This window comes from Talpa europaea, assembly GCF_964194135.1.
Source record: "Talpa europaea genome assembly, chromosome: 2".
NCBI classification, from domain to species: domain Eukaryota; kingdom Metazoa; phylum Chordata; class Mammalia; order Eulipotyphla; family Talpidae; genus Talpa; species Talpa europaea.
This window is the reverse complement of record NC_140068.1, coordinates 155,116,861-155,125,866: the sequence shown is the minus strand read 5'-3', so window position 1 is coordinate 155,125,866 and position 9,006 is coordinate 155,116,861.

Genomic DNA, 9,006 nt, shown 5'->3' with positions numbered 1-9,006 from the left:
GACTGTCATTGCGGGTCTCCCCACATGGCCAGCCGGGCACGGGGAAGCCGGCACCTGGTGGCCTGGCTCCGTGCTGCACAGATGCAATGTGCACACCTGGGCCAAGGACCCGGCCTCCTCCCGCGCTGCTGGGCTGTTGTCCCCAAAGAACAGCCCGCGCTTCCCACCAAGGAACAGAGTGGACGCTGCCCCCAGCCCCACCTGGAGCGCCCCACCCCTCCTGGCCCCGAAACACCAGGTGCTGCCCCCGGACAGCCGGGCTCACCCTGACACCTGGACACACCTTGAGGCGGCAGCCAGTGACCTGCCAGGAAAGCGAAGTTAAGGGGCCTGCTGGGGGAGAGGCCTTGACTCTGTGTGGATCACGGAAAAAGGGTTTTCATGTCAAACCACTCCTGGTGGGCCTGGGGGGCCGGCTCTGAGGGGCTCACAGCAGCCAGGGACTCCAGCAGTCCTGGAAAGGACCCACCGCTCGAGAAGGGGAGGAGAGCGGCTTTGGGGGGCAACCCCGAGACCATCACAGCTGCGACAGCACAGCAGCTCCCTGCATGGGGGCAGCACAGTGTGTCCCCAAAATCAGGAGGAGGTGGCCTCGTGTAAACAGGCACAAGTGGAAGGTGAAGGTGCCTTAAGAGTCGGCACCCCCAGGTACCCCGTCCTCATGGCACACAGGTGCTGATCTCTGGCCAGGAGCCAGGTCCTCACCCCCCAGTCTGGCAGGGCGCACGCACCCAAGGGACGCACCGAGAAGCCAGCTCGCACACCTGCACGGACTCCGCTCACCCGTCCTCAGAGCAGGGGTCACCACGTGTCTGCCATGTGTGCCAGGATGCCCGTGCTTGTTTGTGCGTGTGCAGACCCGTGTGTGTGTGTGTGTGTGTGTGTGTGTGTGTGCAGCGAAGCAAGCAGGTGTCACAGAACAGGACCTCAGTGTACCACCACGGCTGGGCTTGGGATGTCCTACAGTCAGGAGACAACATTTACGGGCTCCCTGTGGCTCACAAACGCCTGTCAGATTTAAAGAACATGGAGGCCCACTCCGACACCTGCATTAAGTGCCCTTATCATTTCTCCCCGCCTTATTTTTCTTATTTTCATCTAAGCCCACAATGGCTGTGAATGTGAGCTTGATTCTCTAAGCTTCTGCCGGCTAATGAGGGATTTGGGGAGGATTAAAGAAGATTAACACCAAGGGCAAATGGAGGGTAAACCTGCACCTGCTGGTCACAGCAGGTGCCCCTGGAGGCGCCAAGTCTTCCTGGACCCCCGGCAGGGGCATTACTCCAAAGTCCGCACTGATGTTCATTAAAAAAAAAAAAAAAAAAGTGGTGTCTGAAAAATTGCCCCGTTGTTGAAAGGCAAAGCAGGAAGATTCCAGGCCATCCAAGTCGTGCTCACAGAGGTCAAGGGAGGCGCTTTCGCAAAGCTAAACAGAGCCCCTGTGTCAGGAGACAACAGCACCGAGCTTTGTGCTGATACCCGCAAGTTAAAACTCAGCAAAACAATACGCACCCCACAGAGAAGCTAACACGCTTGCCCAAGGCCAGGGCGCCGGCCAGCATGCCAAGCAGCTCTGGCCTCAGTGTCTTATTTTCCCAACCAAAGTAGATCTGATGAGGCCTCCCTGGGGGCGCCGGGGTTAAAGACCACGCTGTCAAGCTATGCCCCAGCCACCTCTGACCCCGGCTGGCCAGCGAGGATCCCACGTGGTGTGCAGACCTCTCCTGTCACACCCGCTGCTCCCCTCAGCAGTGGATTTCATCAGTCTGCCTGTTCTGCTCCCCACTCTGTCTCTGGTGAGTCCTCTCACCCCCTGCACCTCTGGCCTGCACCCCAGCTCTTGTATGCATAAATAAATAAATCTTTAAAAATAAATAAATCTTTAAAAAACAAAATAGATCGCTGGCTCTGCCTTACCTGTGAGAGTGTCATGTGAGACCAGGTCCCCTAAACTCCCCACATCTGGTTTGCAACCGAGACTAGGAGCCTGGACAGCCCTGGCTCCCCGGCTCCCCTCCCTCCGCAAAGCAGCAGTTTCCCTGCAGCCCCCATCCTGTCCCCCCAGGCAGGGTCGGGTCCGCGGGAGGGGCCTCCGGCCCGCGTGCGCCCCCCAGGGCGGTGGCCCCGCTGCGGTGGGCTGGGTGGGGCCCTGCTGGGCGCGGCCGCCCGCGCGGACCCGCTTTCCTGGGAGCCCCCAGGCCCGCCATCTCATTCCGCGGACGCCCCAACTCCACTCTGCTCTCCGGGGCGCCGGAGAGCTAAGGGGTGGGGACGGTGTTTAGGGAACAGATGGGGCCCCCCCAGATCGACGGATGCCCCGACCCGGCTGCCTCCCTCCCGGGGCCGACGCCGCGGACCCCAGGGCCACCGTCCGCCCCCCGGCCCGGAACCCCCGCCCCGACACCCCGCCCCCCGCGCCCCTACCCGGCCTGGCTCGCGGGGGGCCCGGAGGACGCGGCCGGGACCGGCTGGGCCGAGGAGGGGCGGCCGCGCCCGGGTCACCTGCCGGCGCCGCTCACCTCCCGGCTCCGGGCAGCGCCGCGTCTGTGTTGCGTCTCCCGGGCAACCGGGGGCGTGGCCGGGCGCGGCCCCGCCCCCTCGCGCGCCTCCGGGGCGGGGCCCGCGAGCACCTGCGCGTCTGGGCAGGTGCCCGGCTCGCGCGGCGCCGGGGGTCCTGCCCCGCGGCCCTTGTGGGGAGTTGGTCCCGGTGTCGTCTGGGCGCGCCCGGGTCGGCGCGTCTCCCGGGCCGGGGCAGGAGAAGCGCGTCCGCAGGTGCGGCTGTGCGCGCCCCAGGTGGGGAGCCCGCAGGTGGGGAGCCCGCAGGTGGGGAGCCCGCAGGTGGGGAGCCCGCGGGGACCTCCTCAGGACCGGCCGCTCTGGGGGTGGCGAGTCCGAGGGGCCGCGAGACGCGGGAGCGCGCGGGGAGCGCGCGGGGAGCTGCGCAAAGCCGGGTGCGGCGCGCCCTGGTGTCACCGCACAAGAGCCGCGGCCACGGCCTCCCGCGTCAGCAGCCGTCGGAGCTGGACCTCCGCCCCCGGCCGCCCGCTAGGGCTCAGGCGCTGCTCGCGAGCGGCACAGCGGCCCCCGGCCCCCACCTGTCCCCGCGCGGGCACAGGGCAGAGCAGAGCTGGGCGTGAGGCCTTCCCCCCGGGCCATGAACCCCAAGCCTCCCCGGCAGCCACTGGCCCCCCAGGACCCCCCCTCCGCGGTGGGCAGAGCGGATTTCGGCAGAGGCCAGAGGCCCAAGAAGGGGCTGCTGTGGTGGATCTGGGGGCGACGCAGCGCCGGCAGCCAGGTGAGAGCCAGGTGGAGGAGGACTCAGGAGCTGGAGATGGGCGGCGCGTCTGGGTGGCGGGTGGGCAGTGGTGTCTGGCCCAGCCGGGAACTGTTGCAAGGGGAGCAGATCCGGGGTGCAATGTGGAGGGACGGGCAGCCCAGTCTTGAAAATTTTGAGTTAGAGGAAAACCCAAGAGGAGCGCAGGAGAAGGCGGCGTGGACAGATTCACAGCCTTGGGCGGGGTCAGCGCCGGCCTTGGGGCGCTGGGCTGCTAGAGGGGCTGGGGCTCTGGGGCGCTCCTGTTCTGAGAGCGGGAGGAGAGGGCAGGCACAGGTGATAAGAAAGCGGGGAGAAGCAGGAGGAGGCACTTGGGAATGAGAGGAGGCAGGGCTGAGAAGCAGGAGCAGAGGCGCCAGGCCTGGGGGCCTCCTGGCTTTGACAGCTCCGCACAGGACGTGCTGCTGCGGCCACCACGGGGTCCCCAGAGGAGGCACCAGGCACCCAGGGGCCTAGGGGACCCCGAGGCAAATCCAGCTGCTGCTGCCCTGAAGGACAGGCCCTCGACGGGGCACCGGGCTGAGCAGAGAAGAGTGAGCAGGAGCCGGGGCCGCCCAGCAGACCAGCCGTCCGCCCGGAGCCCCAGGAAACACAGTTCCCCGGGTTGAGCCTGCAGATCGGAGCTCGTGCCGGGCCCCACGGAGCCCCCGTTGGCAGAATGGCAGGAGGAGACACTCGGGGATTTCAGGAATCAGAAATGCCAGCTGAGTGTCAAGCTGTTGTGCGTGAGAGGCGTTCTAAAATCACACGGTGGAAAAAAGGGAGCGGGAATGTTAGAAAAACAAGCTATTAAAAATCATTATTGTGGGCCTCCCCTGTGGCGCAGCGGTTGAGCGCTGGGTTGCAAAGCTGCCCGCAGCCTCTGCAGCGCTGGTTCGATCCCCGGCTACTCCCCGGCCACCAGAGGAGGGTCCCGCATGGCGCGCAGACCTCTCCTGCCGCCCGCGGCTCCCCTCAGCAGTGTACTTCGGTCCTTCTGCCTGCTCTGCACCCCGCTCTGGCTCTGGTGAATTCTCTCACCCTCCCGCGCTTCTGACTGTACCCAGTGCTTGTATAAACAAAAAACAAACAAATAAATAAATAAAACATGCCTCTATTTTAAAAAAAAAATCATTATTGTGAAAGAACGGGCTCGATAGCATATTAGAGCCAGAGGGAGAGAACTGGCACAAAGCCTGCAGGAAGTGGCAGGAGACAGGAAGCAAGGGGAGGTGAAGAGGCGAGCTGGCCAGAACACGCAGCCTGGTCCGCGTGGGGTCTCAGAGTGGCCAGCGCAGCACCCCCACCCCACCCCCCGAACCAGGCTCGGGCCCTTCCCTTGACTGCTGCGCCCCCCCCCCCCGCCCCCAACTGCGTCTTCTGAGCTCGGTACCCTTCCCTCCCAGAGCCCGCCTAGGCTCCTTCAAGTGCTTTTCCGGACATCACCCCTGGAGGAAAGCTGGCATCTGAGAGCACAGGCTCCCCCCTACTGTGGGCCTGCGTCCTGCCCTGACCCTCCTAGGTCATCACCTGCTTGGATTTCTCCTCTTTGCCGCCTGCTCGCCCTCCGGCCCGCGAGAGCTCACTCTTCCTAGACCGGGACTCCCTAGACCCGCTGCCTGCTGTTTCCTTAGCAGTCGGGGTGTTGGGCGCACAGTAGGTGCATCTGGCACACAGTAGGTGCTCAGTAAGCGCTTGTGACTGAATGGAGCTGCCCCCAGCTCCGCTCCAGAGCAGTGCTGGGCTGGAGGAGTGCAGGGCTGTGTCTGCGCTTTGACTCACCTGAGGTTTCGTACCATTGCCTCTTGGATTTGTTTTGTGAATTGTCGTGCATTGGGAGCATTCTATTTTCATTTTAGAAATATAATCTCTTCAGTTTTGTAAATATAAATCCATTGGGAAACTTGGACAATACAGGCAAGTTTTAAAGAAAAATAAGTAGTAACTTCCTGTGTGCTGCTGAGTGTTTTGTGGTAGCTCTTTTGTGTCTTTCTCTCTTTCTTTCTTTCTTTCTTGACTGCAGTCCCTCATTTTTTTGTTTTTAAAGATTTATTTATTTTTATACAAGATTTGAGGTACAGGCCAGCCAGAAGCACTGGAGGGTGAGAGGACTCCCCAGAGTCAGGAGTAGGACAGGCAGACTGACTGAAACACACTGCTGAGGGGAGCAGCGGGGAGACAGGAGAGGTCTGCGCACCATATGGGATTCTCGCCGGCCAGCCAGGATGGAACCTGCGCTGCAGAGGCTGCGACAGCTTCACAGCATGGCGCTCAACCTGCTGCACCATCTGGGAGACCCCTTTCTTTTTAAAAAAAGATTTATTTGTATTTATTTATGCAAAGAAGAGCTGGGGTGCAGGCCAGAGGCGCAGGGGGATTCACCAGAGACAGAATGGGAGCAGATGTATTGAAACACACTGCTGAGGGGAGCAGCGGGGAGACAGGAGAGGTCTGCTGTGCCCTGTGGGTAGCTCCCTGGCCGGGGATTGGGGATCGAACTCGCTGCAGTGGCCAATGATAGCTTGATAGCGCTGAGACTTAAGCAACAACTCAGAGATAAGTTGAAGCCAGTGTTCCCAGGAGCCCCCCGACAGCCCAGGAGCCCCGACAGCCCAACCAGGGAGATGCACAATGAACCCTTCCCAGCCCGTCCTGGGCCCAGAAGTTTGTTCAGATGTCCCATTCATTGACATAAAAGATTTTCTGTCACGGTCTGTCTCAGGTACCCCAGAAATGAAGCCAAAGGCCCAGAAATGCATTTACAACCTCCAGGGGGTGGTGCTGGGCCCCCGGGGGTCCCAGAAGTCAGAGCTCCTTCTTAATAGCTCCCTCCTTGTATCTGAGGGGTTAAAGTGTTTTCTTTGTGTTGTTGATGTCTCCGCTGCAGGGGGGGGGGGCCTGGGTGCATTTTCCTCCTATTTGCTCCTTCAGGGTGTAGGAATTTTCGTCTGTAGATGATCCTCACCAGTTGGAGGCCTTTCAGTTCACTTCTGGCGTCACATGCAGGGCCGCTTTGTCTTCTGGTCTGCTTCCTTGGACTCCAGGACATGATCTCTCCCCCGGGTCCCTGCAGCCAGACCCCCCGGGGAGCCCCTCCCAAGGCCGCCTTCTAGGGCTCCGTGCTGCAGCTCCAGCCCCGCACACGCGTGTGCTCACATGCACACAGGTGACGTGTCTCTGTAACGCGCCAGACGCGCGTGTGGGCCTGCACAAACCCGCGCCCCCGCTGGCCCTGTCTCTCTGAGGGCACTGACCCTCAGGCCCCCTGTCGTGGGAGGGGTGCTTTGGGCCTGAAATGATCCAAGTTGCCCCCTGGAGCTAGGCCAGCAGGTGGTCGGTGCCAACTAGAAATCTCAGGAAATGACTTGGGGTGGGTGAGGTTACGAGGGTCTCTGCTTGAAGCTACGTCTGAGGACCCAACAGAGGTCTGTGCAGAAGGAAAAAATCTGCACGATGACCAGGGAGCCCGTGGCCAGGCCCCCGGCAGCCCCCGTGATACCGGAACTGCAGGTTTTCAGGCCGTCTCCAGGCCAGGAGGCGCTGCCCGAGTCCAGCCACCAGCCCCCAGGTGGGGCCCGCGCAGCCGCTGCAGGGACTTCGCAGACGCTCAGGCGAGCCGGCGACGAGGCGGCTTTGTTCAGAGGAAAAGGCTAAGGAGCAAAGGAGCGGAAGCAGAGGGGGACCCCGGGCCGGGGGAACCAGGCCGGCAGGGCCGGGGCAGCCGCAGAGGCGCGGGCGCGGGGACGGCGCACCTGCTTCCCCGCCGACCCCGCAGCCCCGCCCGTCCCCGGGGCGGGTCCGTTCCCGGGGGTCTCGCCGCCCCGTGCCTGCGTCCCGGCCCCGGTCTCAGAGGCCCTTTTCTTTACCGTCCTCCTTCCAGCGCGTCCTGGGGTGGCCGGTCCCCTTTGGAGTTCGTCGCCCTTCTCTCTGGAGCTTCCTCAACGCTCCTGATGTTTCTCCTGTGGGGACCCCAAGGGCTCTCCGCTGCCCTATGCCTCGCCGGCTCCGGTGGCCGCCGTGTCCCGGGCACGCTGTTCGGGGAGAGCCAGCGCCAAGCCTCGCCCCACACCCCGCGTGGGTTTTGAACGCCACGAAGGCGCCGTCTGGTCTCTGACCACCTGCCCCGCCAGGCCGGCTGCCGCGTGCTGTCGCTGCCGAGTGGGCGCCACGCTGGGCCGGGGGCGGGTGGACTCAGAAGTCCTGGCAGTCGTAGCCAACGAGCGGGCGGATGGGCTCTGCGAGGCGGACGGCAGCTCCCCGTCCAGGTGGACACGCGCCCCAGGTCTCCGCTCTGTCCGGCCCGGCAGCAGCCGGCTCCTGGGGCAAAGCCGGAGCCCCCCTGCTGGCCCCGCAGCCCCCTGGGGCTTGCTGAGGAGAGGGCCCCCTGCCGAGGGTGGCCAGCAGGTCCGAGGCCTCGGGACAGAGGGGCAGAGGGACATTCTCTGGAGCACAGGGCCAGCCCCACAGGCTGGTCCCCTCCGGCGCCTGCTCCCAGGCCGGGAGGGCCTGGTAGGACACGCGCGTGGTGATCACCGTCTGCAGCCCCGCGGCCCCCGCAGCCCCCGGCACCGGGAAGCACCTGCAGGAGGGCTCTGGGTGGCGGTCAGGACAGGTGGCCGCAGGCCCGTCCCCGGGAGCTGGCCTCCAGCCGTGGTGTGTGCTAGTGACCTCGGGGCGGCCCTCCAGCCCCCCGGGCCAGCCGACCCCCCAGGGCGGGGTGGCCAGCGGCACCCAGTGTGAGTCGGGAGGGGCGCTGCTGGAGTCTCTGTGCAGGGCCGTGGCCGGCTCGTAGCTGCAGGGGGGCCAGGGCAGGCAGAGGGCCGGCTCTGGACGTTTCTGGAAGGGCGGCGACAGGTGGCCGTGCAGGGGGGCGAGGCTGGGGGTTGCGGCGTAAGCCTCCATGTCCACGGAGAAGCAAGGCTGCCCAGGCAGCAGGAAGCCCGCGCCCCGGCCCATCTCGGGGCCCGCAGGACCAAGGGTGTGCCCGCCGCTGGCTCTGCTCCCACCTGCCTGGAAGAGGAAACGCGCTTTGTTCGTAAATAGACGTGGAAATGGCTCAGACACCCTCACCGCGGGCTCGAGCCAACCCACCCAATACAGTAGCTCCCCAAAAAGCCCGAGGGGCGCAGGGAGGGCCGGGAGGGGCTGGCCAAGCCCCTGTGGGTGTTGGCTCAGGCACTGCCCAGATCAGGGTCTCCCGGGTAGCTGTGCTGGGTGGGGGCTCCGAGGACGGGGGTGCCGGCTGCAGAGCTGTGGGTGTGGGTGCAAAGCCCAAGGCCCTCGACCTGCTACCCCCAGACCCCAGCAAAGCCGGGGCCACAGGTGACAGCTGCATGAGCCAGAGGCCACACGCCTGCTAGCAGCAGGCCCAGACGCCTGCCTGGGGCCCGCGCCGGGGAGGAGAGCCATCCCGCCTGGGGTTGTCAGAGTAGCCCAGAGGGTGCACCCGCCACGCAGCTCTGGCACCCCCAGCTCTGCAGGGTGCTGGTGCTCCCTGAGGTGGCCCTCTGGTGCCCACTGCCTGCCCGTGCCAGTGCTGGCCAGCAGGTGCAAAGGCGCATCCGAGAGCCCGTCCCGTCCCAGATCTGCTACCAGTGAGGGGTCTGTGAGGTCAGCCAGCTTCAGCCCCTGGGGGTCTGGCCCCCCACCCCATCCTCTGCGTGAGTGCAGACTCAGGGGCCCCACGGCCGGCG